Here is a 12,230-nt window from a genome sequence, read left to right on the forward strand (position 1 = left end):
GTAGCACTTTTAATAATGGGCACTTTGATTCAGATTCCATACAGTCATGTTTGAGAGGTTTCACTGTGATGATGAAAGTCAGGTGGGGGGACGTTTTGATTGCTCACAGAGTGTCCACTAGAGGGCACTCTGTGTCAAAGCTCAGGAGAGGATTTTGTTTTCAGTTGTAATATATAGTTTAACTTTTTTTTTATTACGGGTATTCTTTTAGAAGATAATACTGAAAACATGAAAAAAAAATATTAACCAGGATGCGTTTATGTAGCAAACATTATATACACTATCACTCCTCTCACTGTGTGTGTGTGTGTGTGATGAGTCATACTTTACCTTCTCACTGTGCCCTTAAAAATAATCTCATCATAACTAGAACAAACTTTACTCTTCTCATGCTATATTTGCACAACGACGGTGAAGGGGAATCTTGTGTTAATATGTGATATTAACATGTGACATCAGGGTTTGTGAAAAAAACAAAACAAAAAAAAAAAACGTTCTGTAGGGTTTAAAGATGTTCACTGGCGCTGCTGAAAAAAGAGCTACTGTATCGTAGTTGAGATTTAGTTTGGCGGTGTTTTACACTCCGACATCATTTCCTGGGGAAAAAGCAGTTTCAATTCGAATGACAGGAAATGCAGAGATACTTTCAGTCTGGGAATAAATAAATAAACAAAACCTTATAATGCCACAATTTTGAATTACAAAGTTATTTCCCAGTGACGTCTCTGAAAGCGATTTGAAATTCACACAACAAAAACACAAAATTCTTTCTGACTATTTTTCACCTTGCGGTTAGTTTATCCGTGTACTCTCATGAAGGTCGGTTGCCAAAAACTTTGTCGGCACATGAACCACAAACACTTTACGTTATTGCCATTGTTCACTCGGTTCCAACAGCCAGTTTACGCTTAAACCACTTTTGTTTTTGTCTTTGTTTTATCAAACGGTTTATTTTATGTCTTGTTAATGTGTTGTTTTATTTCTATATGTTGAATAAATAGTTTCAAATTAAAGTTTTCTAAATTTCAAAGTGTTTTCTGTAGTTTTTACTAAAACGTAAAAACACGAGAATTTCAGAAATAGTATTGCGTTAAACGTCAGACGTATTAGCAATGTAATGTACTTTATACAATCCAGTGTGTGTTCTGCAGCAGTTGTCCTCTTGTAATACATATAATACTGAATCATTCTTAGTGGGGCATTAAGTCTAAAAATAGTATATTGAGGACATTCATTTTGATTCAGGTGCAACTGACATAAAATGTCTAGAAAGTCTTGAAAAAGTTTGATCGGTGAGATCATTAAATAATGAAAAGAAATACTATACGAAGAACCTGTGACTGAGAAGTACTTTACCTTACTTGAGTATATTCATTTTATCTCATGATAATTTATAACCTTTGCTTGTTTTTGAATATGTTGACTTCTTGTAGCAGAGAGGAAATCAGCTAATGCCTGTCACATTTACCTGGTGAGGCAGGTGAGACTCTGCTTTTACTTTAAATCTCACCACATTTGTTTCAACAGCATTTGGAGTGAACACTTCAGGAGGTAATGGCAGTAGAAATACTATGAAAATGGACAGGTCACTTACAAATACCTCCATAATGGTTTCTAAGCACTATTGCCATTCTCTCAGTAGCTGGGGAAAGAAGAAAGGCTTCTGGTTTAAATTAAATTTTCATAAAACCTTTATCAGCTCCAAACTGCTCCACTCTCTAACAAAAGCGAACAGAAAAAAAAAGTCTGGCCTGTGTCCTGACAAAACCCTCTGGTGCAGCAACATGAAAGGCTGCCTGGGGGCGACTGTGGAGTCTTGGCAATGAGCACAGATCACAGATTTTTCGGGCTGCGCGGCTGGGAGCTCTGCACTCGGCTGATCTCGCCACTTACCTACTCGCTACGTTAGTGCATGTGAGTGTGCTCGGGTAATCTTTCCCTCCACACTGCGGCTCTCCGTGGAGGGGTTGCCATGGCAACAGTTTCTTTTTTTTCGTGTTGGCCTAGATGGGCAGGTAAATTAAGGGGTCAGGGGGGGTGAAAAAGACTGAGGAGACACCGGGGGGTCAGGGAGGCTTCGAAGGGACGCGTGATTGAATTCACCGGAGTGGACGAGCGGAGGGATGCGGGAGGGATGTGTGAACCTCAACAGCCCTTCAAAAAGTAACCTTTTATGTAACTTACTGATGCGTCATCAGAGATATTGGAAATCTGTTAAAGTTTCACATTTAACAGAGGTTTAGAAACTAATTCAATTTTGATTTACAGCCTGCAAGTGACAAAAAGACAGACAGCTATTGTATATGCACTCACCTCATATTATGTTATTTGACTCCAGATGTGAAAGAAAGGTGATTTTTTGTTTCTTCTCCTTCTCTTTTCCACTCTTGGTTGGCTTCAATTTGGTTACATTTCCGTTTAAAAATGAGAATTATGATAATGTATGTCCTGCCTTTTTCCTCAGAATTCTTTAGGGCCACAATTCTGAGAAAAAAAGGTCAGAATTCATGCTGTTTTATATATTTCTTTCTTTCTTTCGATTTTTTTTCCACATGTGGCTCTAAAACTCTTCTTTACATTTGTATGTACATGTTACTGTTAAAAAGAAAAAGGCCCCCGGAAATCTTCACATAATCAAATCTGGCCCTCTGGTTAAAAAACGTTTGGACACCCCTGCTCTGGCATATCTGGCATATCTTACATATATAGCCCCCTACTAATGGTCAGGTACATCTTTAACTAAATCTAGACACAGAAAAAACATGGAATCTCTATATTTCACATAAATGCTTTATTTACAAGGTAAGGCTAATGATGTTATTTTGTTACAATTCATTATTTAATTGAAACCAAGTTTGTTTTTTGTTTTTTTAAATGTAAATAAAATTATATAGGTTTAATAATTTGGTACCTAAGAAATCTCAAATGGCACAGATGGTGCCAAACTGTGTCAAAGTAGAGAACGTCTGGACACCTCCGCATCATCAGGCTTGTTGTTACACCACTTCCTTCCTTCCTTATAAAGCTCCCACTGCATATTTTTAAAGATGATATTTACTTACACTAAAATGCAAAAATCCTTCACTTATGCTGGGTTCCCTCTGCGTTTACTCTGTCACAGTGGCATCTACACTGATGCTCACACTTCTGGTGGAATCTCCCATGTGTGATACCGAGATAATTCACGTAGAGCTTATAATGCAACACAAGTGTCTTCCCTTTAAAAGCCTAATGTGTTAGAATTAGTGACACCTAATGGCGAGACTGAAGATTTTAACGGTGGCCTTTACAAACCAGAAAGGATGTTGTTCTTTGTCTGGGTTTTAAAACACTCGCTCTGGACGGTTTGTCTTCAGTAAAGAGAAACTCTTACCACAAGCACATATATAGTAAAGTGTCTTTTCTCAATTCTTTTTCATTTAAAGTCTTTACACACTCACACAAAGGGGTAGATCATTTCATTTCTACAAATTGACCCTCTTAAATGGGACATACTGACGTTGAAGTTGTCAGATTCTTACACACAAACTATGCTCAGCCTTTGTTTTGACTCCTGTCACCGCGGTCCCTGAAAACACGTCCCTACAGGACAACGCTGGCATTTCACAACACTCAGATAACTCTGCGTATGCTGGCATTTAATGCGGCCGCCGTGTAAAACAACAACAAACTGCGTTAAAGGTCGAGTAGGCAGCATTTTTCTTTGTGATTTTAGTCAATAATTCCATAATAACCTTTTCAACGTCATGTCAATCAAGCGACCCAAGAGAGAGAGAGAGAGAACCTGACCTCTGCACCTCCTCTGAGCTCTGTTTACACACGGAGGAGTGTCACACTCAAACGACCTGATGAGAATATAGTCTGTTCAGTCGTGTGGGGGCACTATGAGCCATCATGATATCACAATAAAGATCATTCATGATGATATCTTTACAGAATTTCAAAGTAAAAGTGCTCGTTTTGACGTGGAATGACGCGTACGCCGTCATTTAAACCTCTTTTCGAAATGAAGTGAACAATAATAATAATAATTATAAAGTGGACAACTGTAATTAAGACACCAAACTAGTTTATGTCATTTTGACACCTTCATAAACATTAGTCCTCCGTCTTTATTTTGGCCCCGTGTCCCTCAGACGGCCTGTGCTGGACCATGTGTCCCTCCTCCCTCGTCGTGACATATGGCGATGTCCAAGGCGAGCGTCTTCTTGAAGTCTCTCTGTTTGTGGGTAATTGCTGGCGATCCCTGTGATGTATGCGCCGCTACTGTACGCGTCTGCAACTGGAGCTGCCTCCTGATTCATTATTCAGCTCCTCTGGCCAGACGCAGCGAGAAAGCAGCTGCTCTCGCTGTCACCGGTCAACCAGGAATCTATGAATGTGTAATTACGCCCGTCGTCCCCGTCTTTCTGCTCTTCTCGCTGTATTTAGTCCTCATCGTCTCACTCGGCCTTTCATCCGTCCACCTGTCACAGCCTCTTATCCTCCTCGTCTTATGGGGACGTCGTTCTGTCCTTTCTCTCCTTTATTGCTGTCCGTCCACTCCTATTAAAGATATTATCCTCCTGTGTTTACAGAATTAAAACCAGTGCAAACTTTGTTTTGTTCCCGCTCACCTGTCTGTCCAACGTCTCTGTAATTACGTTTCACCTCCGTCTGTCTTCAGAGAGTGATCTGTCTTTTTGCTGAGCCGTGACTTGATGTTTTAATTACCTCACCACGGCCGAGGCGGTAATAGTTTTCAGCACTTTTCATTGAGGGAGAAGGACTAGTCTGTACTTAAAGGAAACTCACTTGTTCCAAACATATGACGAAACCCTTTAACCCAGAGGTGTCAAACTTACTTAGTCTTCAATTTAGTTCTCTGTTTTTGCCATTCGTAGATTTATTTAGCATCATTTATACGTCATTGTTGTTGAAATATGTGTCGTTCCATTTGAAATTCTGCGGAACATGATCATGAATATCTTTACTGATATCATGACACAATATTGTGTTATAATTTTAAGCTCATATTGTTTTTTCCCCCACTTTCTTGTCCTTTAAAAACCAGACTGGATGCTCGTGTTTTAACCCCTTAGCCTCAAAATGTCCGTCTGTGCTTTTGTCCATTTTTCCCAGAATAACTTTCAATATCTGGCAGTTATTTAAATTTTACTGCTTGTTAAAATAGTGTATTAACAATTTGAGATGAAGAAAGACAAAAAGTTTTATTTAAATAAAACAACAACACTGATTTTGTGTGTTAAATTTGAAATTTGAACAGTATAAATGAGCAAAAAAACCTCCGGCTTCCTGCAACAGCGTGAAGAGTGAAATTTACCGTAATAACCACGCGGTGGCTTTGACTTCCAACTTCTCAGCTTCTCGTGTAATTTCGGTCATGTGCTTGCGCTAACGTGTCGTCTGCGATGCGCTCGGTGTTATAGCGTCAAAGTTGCTTAAGAAATGTGACTATTGTGTTATTGGAACAAAAGTTATATGCTTTCTACACATTTGCATCAATTGTAAAATGTAATTATCTCCCCTTTTTTCCATATCCCGCTAAACAGGAAATTGGTTGGATGCTGTTTCCTGCAAATCCTTCCTCCAGAGATTAAACATCTCAGATTCTCAATGAGATTCCCGAGCATACATCATTACACACCTGTGGCATAAGATGTGTATGTGGAGCAAAGTGAGGGCGTGTGTAGCTCAAGGGCGGAGAGGCCTCGCTCGTCCCATCCTTAATTTATCGCGTTGTTTTATTTACCAGCGAGTGAATCCAGGTCACTCAAAGAAACAAGCGAAGCTCTGTTGACTGTGTTGCAGCTGCCCGTCCGCGCCTTCTTTGTCACAGAGCTCGTTCATTTTGCTCTTGTTATTTATTATTTCACAAGGATATTTATAGTTTCAAACTGTTTTCTTTTACAGAGAAACTCAATTTCTTGTTGTTTTTTTTTCTTTTAACTCTCTTCAATCCTGTTTCTGCTGCGGCCAAACGTGTCCTCACTCTCTCTCCTCCCTGGAAATCCTATTAGAAGATGTCTGTGGCGTGCATGATATACAGTCGCTGTGACAGCACACACACACACACACACACACACACGGTGTCTCATTAATTCAAGGCCTTAAACTGAGGATTGAATTACGGCAGGTGCAAGTGCACAATTTACTTTGACGAGATCCATTATTATAGACACATCCATGCTCTCTCTCTAGCCCAGGGGTGTCAAACATGCAGCCCGCCGGCCAGAACCGGCCCATCCAAGGGTCCAATCCGACCCGCAGTATGAATTTGTTAATAATTCACATTATGATTACATTATGATTGCTCATAATGTGAAAAAATATATTTGTCAAATGACTAAAATGTTTTGTGCCTCTGTAGATCCACTGTGATCTGTAAGTTATAGTGCACATGTATGATGAATGGTAAACATTTGCATAATTGGTGAAATGAGTAAAAAGATACTTCATTAAGTGTAAAACAAAGGGCAAAAATGTGGAGATCTTGTTGTTTATAGATTATTATGCTACTATTTTACTGGTCTGGCCCACTTGAGAACAAATTCTGTTGTATGTGACCCCTGAACTTAAATGAGTTTGACACCCCCTGCCCTATCCCCTTACCCTAACCTTAATCACCACAGCTAAGTCCCTAACCCTAACCCTTAAACCAGGTCTTAACCCCTTAAAAGCCCTTTAAAGAAGTGAGGACCAGCCAAAATGTCCACAAATACAAGAACACACTTGCATTCTATTACAGTAGTGATGGGGTTAAGTGTCTTGCTCAAGGACACACAGACTAGCAGAGGCAGGTATTGAACCCACAACCTTCCAGTTGAAAGACAACTCTTTTTTAAATACTTTTACTTCTCAAACTTAAGTACATTTCATATCAGAAAGTGACTTTTGATACTTCAGTATAGTAAATGTCATATACTTAAAGACTTTTACTGAAGTAATATCATAAACAAGTGACTTCAACTTATACCAAAGTCATTTTCTGGTAAGATATGTGTACTTTTACTCTAGTATCAAGTAATTTAGGTACTTTATACAAGACTAGAGTATCTGTGGATACCGATATCAGTCATTTTTAACAATGAAGCTGTTAACAACACATTTGTGCCGAGTCATTTAGAAGACATAATTCTCCAACTGTGTAACAAATATTCGGCTAAAATGCTATCAGTGACTTTTTTTAATTTGCATTTTACATTTACATATAGTTGTTTCTTTATTATATCGGATTTTACATGTCTTTATCCAGTGATTTTTGACCAGTAGCAGACAGAGTATCATATCGTCTCAGCCCTCATTTTAATATAACCTGTTTTCTGGATTTCCTTTTTTATTCCTCCCTCAGCTGCACAAGGAGAATGTGAAGCTTCACACAGAAAAGTGCTGCTGAAATACAACACACACACACACACACACACACTATGTGAGTGTATGATCCACTGCGTGTAATGACTGCACTGAGATGAAAGGCGGTGGCAATGTGGTGCAGGCCCTTTAAGAAAGAGGCGGCCCGGGGAGGGCCCCGCATCCATAAAACATGAGTTTATTCATTGGCCATGCTAAGACATGGTTAGGAGGAGCGCCTCCGCACTCCGGTGTGCGCTCTGATCCATCCGCACACACTCAGCAGCATCCCTCAGTCCGTCCTCTTCTAGCCGGACAAGCGGCTTTTACGCACAGGCTGCTGACACAGCTGCCCCGCCGCAAGCAAGCAAGCAAGCCGAGGCATGGAGCCGCAGAGAAGGAAGGGATAAAAAAAAAAAGAAAAAGTAATGCGAGAAAAGCAAGGACACACGCAGTGAGTGAGTGAGTGTGGAAGAAAGAAAGACGAGGTTTTGAAGGGGATAAAGAAGAAAACGAGAGAAAAGTGAAGAGGACACTGGAGCAGCCAGGCGGAGCATGGGCAATTCCTCCTTTCCAGGCATGTCCCCTCTCTCTCCGTCCATTCTGTAGTTGCAGGTATTTCTAACTTGAGTGCCTTTCTGTGACGCGCTGGAGGTGTTTACCTCCGCTCCCTCCTCTCCTCCTCCTCCTGTCTCTCCCCACCCCTCCCTCTCCTCACCTGCATGAAGATCAAATCAATATCACTTTATGTAGTTAAAGTGCGCCTGTGCATCTTATTGGTGTGCATAGTTCTCATGCAGCTTGTGAGTATATTATAAAACAAAGCTGGGACACTGACTTTAAGTTCATTTTCTTTACACACACACACACACACAAAGCTCCAGTTTGAGTTAAAGCCTTCTCCATAGTCGTATCTCCATCCTCTGTTGTGAAGTACATTAAGAAGTGGCTGTGATGTGCATCTGTGTGCAGACGCTGGCTGGACTGAGTGTCTGCTGCTGTTTTACCGCCTGTGCGGATGTTGGAGACTGTGGAGGATGATGATGATGATGATGATGATGTTGTTCCGCCTCTCTGAGGTTTAGCATCTGGGGCAGACTGAAAAGGAGCTGTTGATGGATTCACAGAGGGCCGGTTTACTGTGGAACAACGGGACATGGAGACAGTGTTGCAGGGACTGTAGAGTGGGGACCAGTGGATACTCGGTCATCGGAATCGGTCAGATATTGGTCAAAATCCCTGGACTGGATGTCAGTAAAAGATGGCTGTAAAATGGCTGGTTACGACTCCACCAGTGCAAATATTGGTCGTTTAAAAATATCGGTAAATATTGTGATATCGGTATCAAACCGTTATGATTATAGCGACAGATAGAGAATCTGCTGGATGTTCATGCAATCGTTTAAATAATGCACATTCCAACTGATTTCCATAGTAAACTAATTTACCTCGTGTTTTACCTCATGGGCAGGTTTATTTTACAAATACTGAAGTGAGATGAAAACATTAAGCTTAGGCATTATTATTATTATTATTATTATTATTGTTGTTGTTGTTGTCGCTGTTATTTTACATCTGCAGGTTCTGCCGCTCGTGTGCATTGAAATTCAAGTCGCAGAGGTTACAGCATCTGTTCCTCTCACAGGTAGATATCGCTGCTGTGAAGTCACAAAAGTCCTGTGAGCTCCAGCAGGTGTTTTATATATAGATAAGTCCCTGATTCAGCTCTTTACAGGAAAAAGGAACCTGTAGGCTCCATGGAGAGCAGTTGGCAACACATGGAAAAAAAATCAAAAGCCAATTATCCTAAGTGCCATCTGTATTCTTCACTCTGCAGGCGTACATGTTTTTTTATACATAATATAACCTTGTCTCTGGGTTCGGCACGCTGCTGTTTATTGCTGCTTATTGTGAAATAATATATATATATATATATATATATATATATATATATATATATATATATATATATATATATATATATAGCAAATTCACGGCACATTTCAAATGTTTGATGTATGACTCGAGTTGTGGCGTTGGTTTATTTTAAAACGGACTAAAGTGACCTTGAATGAGATGCATCACTGTGTTGCATCAGACAGTGCTGACAGATGGGAGCAGAAACTTTAAAGGACCAGTGTGTAACATTTACGAGGGGTTATTGGCAGAAATTGAACTTCATAAGTATGTTTGCATTCATGCGCCCTGCCTGGATTTATTTTGATTTCATGAAGCTGTAGAATTGTCCCAAACAAATGTTCACTGAGTGAGTGATTCTGCCCCTTTTCCCCCCCCGAGATCACTTTCACTATCAGTATCTGGCAGTTATTCAACCGTAACCCCAGTGATTGGATGGTCTTTCAGCGGAAGTCCTTCACATGAGTGTTGCAGGGGAATTCTGTGCCAAGCTCAGCTGACATAGGGTGAAAAGACGGGGTCACAACCTGGACAGGGTTAAAATAATATGTGTTTGGTGACATTTGATGTGTACTCTAGGCAAGGGTCTCGCTTTAGAGTGGCTGCATGTTTTTACAGCATTTTTAAATGGAAGCAAAGAGGAACGACAGTCTTTCTGGTATTATGCAAAGGCCATGTCGCTGCCTGATGGACTTTAGAAAGGAAACGTCCATGTGTTACAATCTGCAGAATCAGAAAACGTCATTGTCTGTCGTAACAGAAAATTGTCTTTAGCGTGGCTCGACACACAACATTACAACAGAAATCATGCAGCACAGACTCAGTGTTAAAGGTGTTAGACCAGGCGTGTCCAAAGTCCGGACAGAATGTTGGTCAAAGTCGTCCTTTGAAACCAGAGTCCTAGGTTATTTGACTCTAGATTTAGATTTGGTTACATTGCCATTTAAAATAACATTTATGTTTAAAAAGGTCTGAAGTTAATCTTCACATGATCAAAATTGATTTAAAAAAGTCTATAGCTCTGATAAGGAATGAGATGTTGTAGGCGTGTGTCTAATTTGCAACTTGTTTTTGTTCCCTGGAATAATCCAAATCAGAGATTAAAAGAGTTTTATATTGAAAAGTCCAACATTTGATGAGGGAAAAATCAAACACATTTACATTTGTCTTTCCACTGTCCTTGTTTAGATACATAAACATAGATTTTTCCTTTTTAACTCAGATTCTGGGTTAGATGAGTCTGGGGATCCTGGGACGCCAGTGATGTTGTTAGAGGATCATCTGGAGTTTATCTTGAATAAAACAGCTACTGCTGTTTGGTAATGACAACACACCAGAGGCTGCACCGCCTGTAGGCTGGGCTGAGTACAAAATAGAGGTCATCACTGTCTATTGATTTACATGCTATCCTCCTCATTTCATCCTTCCACACACTCAACTCTGCACAAATCTGCATCAAGGGAGGCTTGAGTACCTTCAAAATGGAGCATATAGTTCAATATGAGGCCTGTCACACGGTCTCTTTATGAAATCAGTGAGAAGATTAAACCTGAACACAGATTTTGTAACAGGGAGCGCAGTCGTCCTTGAACGCCTCAAACTTTCCTCTTTGTGCTGCGTGACTGTGTGAGTCGTGTCACCCCGGTGACATGTCAGCGCCCCAGGAGGATTTGAGCAGGGCTGGCTGCCTGGCTGGCTGGGTGGATGGATGATGGTGGTGGGTAGCAGATCAATCTTGTTGGAATCACAAGAGAGCGGGGAGCAAAAGAGACGGAGCCGAGGATCTGTCAGGGAGCAGAGGAGCAACAGCCAAACAGCAGATTTCCCATGTCAGCCTGATCAAACTTCTCGACATGTAAAAAGGAGATGGGAGAGCGAAAGAGATGAAGGGCAGCGAGAAGGAAGCTGAAGAGCATGCCAAGTTCCCGACATCAGAGAGAGATTGATGCGTTTGCCACAAAGCCACCAGGTGATGTTAAGCTGAATGTTGCATTGAGTCGCAAGCGCCCCCTGTTCCCCCCCTCACATTTACAGATGCTATCACGGTTTCACCCGCGACGTCGCCTCCTTGAACTTCCTTTATGAGTCAATACGACATTTCCTCGGAAATTGGTTTCAGGCACTCAAAGTCAGCCTTTTTTTCTTTTTTTTTTGTAACGCCGCAGGCTTCGAGGAACTGGCAGCGACGTCTTCAGAGAGTGATGAATGACTTGGTTTTATTAAAACATTAAATCTCTTGCACTTATCTCGAATCAAGACACATGTAGTCAACCTGCCTGACACTTTAAAGGCCTGCGCTTTGTCTCGAGCCGCAACAGCTGTCAATCAGCAGAACGTTGTTTTTTGTCACTGACGTCCAGAATTACATCTAAGTCTGCAACCGTAAGCAGATGTTGTCATTTTCACTCTTGAAAACAAAGAAGTTTTTTGGGTTTTTTTCTCAGGGATTTAATCACGTTATGAAGCGGTGCCTGCATGCATGCACAGGGCTGCAGTCTGCTGAAGAACACTGGAGTCTTCCATGGCAACAGCACTTGTGTATCGCTTTCGGCTAATCAAATTTGATTTGTGTGTGTGTGTGTGTGTGTGTGGACTTGTATTTGTTATCTCTAGAACCTTTTCTGACCTTGTCAGGACCAGTCGTGCTCATAGAGACCAAAATCTGTTAAAGTCAAAGGGCTGAGATTTGAATTATAAGATAAGGGGGAGTCTGTTCAAATGCGGTGTCCTCAGAGGAATAGCGGCACAAACCTGTGTGCGACTTTGGGAAATCATTAACGTCACTGTGTCATACGTTTGTGTTCTGCTGTCTGCTTTATTACTTGTCTTTGTTCAGTGTCATTATCCATAATTAAATAACATACAGAAGCTTTTTCTTCCCGTTATCTGAGAATCTAGAGCTCTCAAAGAGAATTTCAGTAATGAAGAGTGATTAAAACTCTTATGTTTGTGTTCAGTTTAGC

The 12,230-nt window shown here is 40.8% G+C and overlaps 1 protein-coding gene across 1 annotated transcript in view; it reads left to right on the forward strand.

The window, feature by feature from the left end:
• Positions 1-7,614: 7,614 nt before the first annotated feature.
• LOC122758912 (SRC kinase signaling inhibitor 1-like) overlaps positions 7,615-12,230 on the forward strand; it is a 100,782-nt gene continuing 96,166 nt past the window's right edge. The window contains exon 1 of the mRNA XM_044013307.1: positions 7,615-7,965. The gene's annotated coding sequence lies outside the window, so the exon portion shown is untranslated. The remainder of the gene's footprint in view (positions 7,966-12,230) is intronic.

Source organism: Solea senegalensis, linkage group LG18 (assembly GCF_019176455.1).
Source record: "Solea senegalensis isolate Sse05_10M linkage group LG18, IFAPA_SoseM_1, whole genome shotgun sequence".
Taxonomy (NCBI): Eukaryota; Metazoa; Chordata; class Actinopteri; order Pleuronectiformes; family Soleidae; genus Solea; species Solea senegalensis.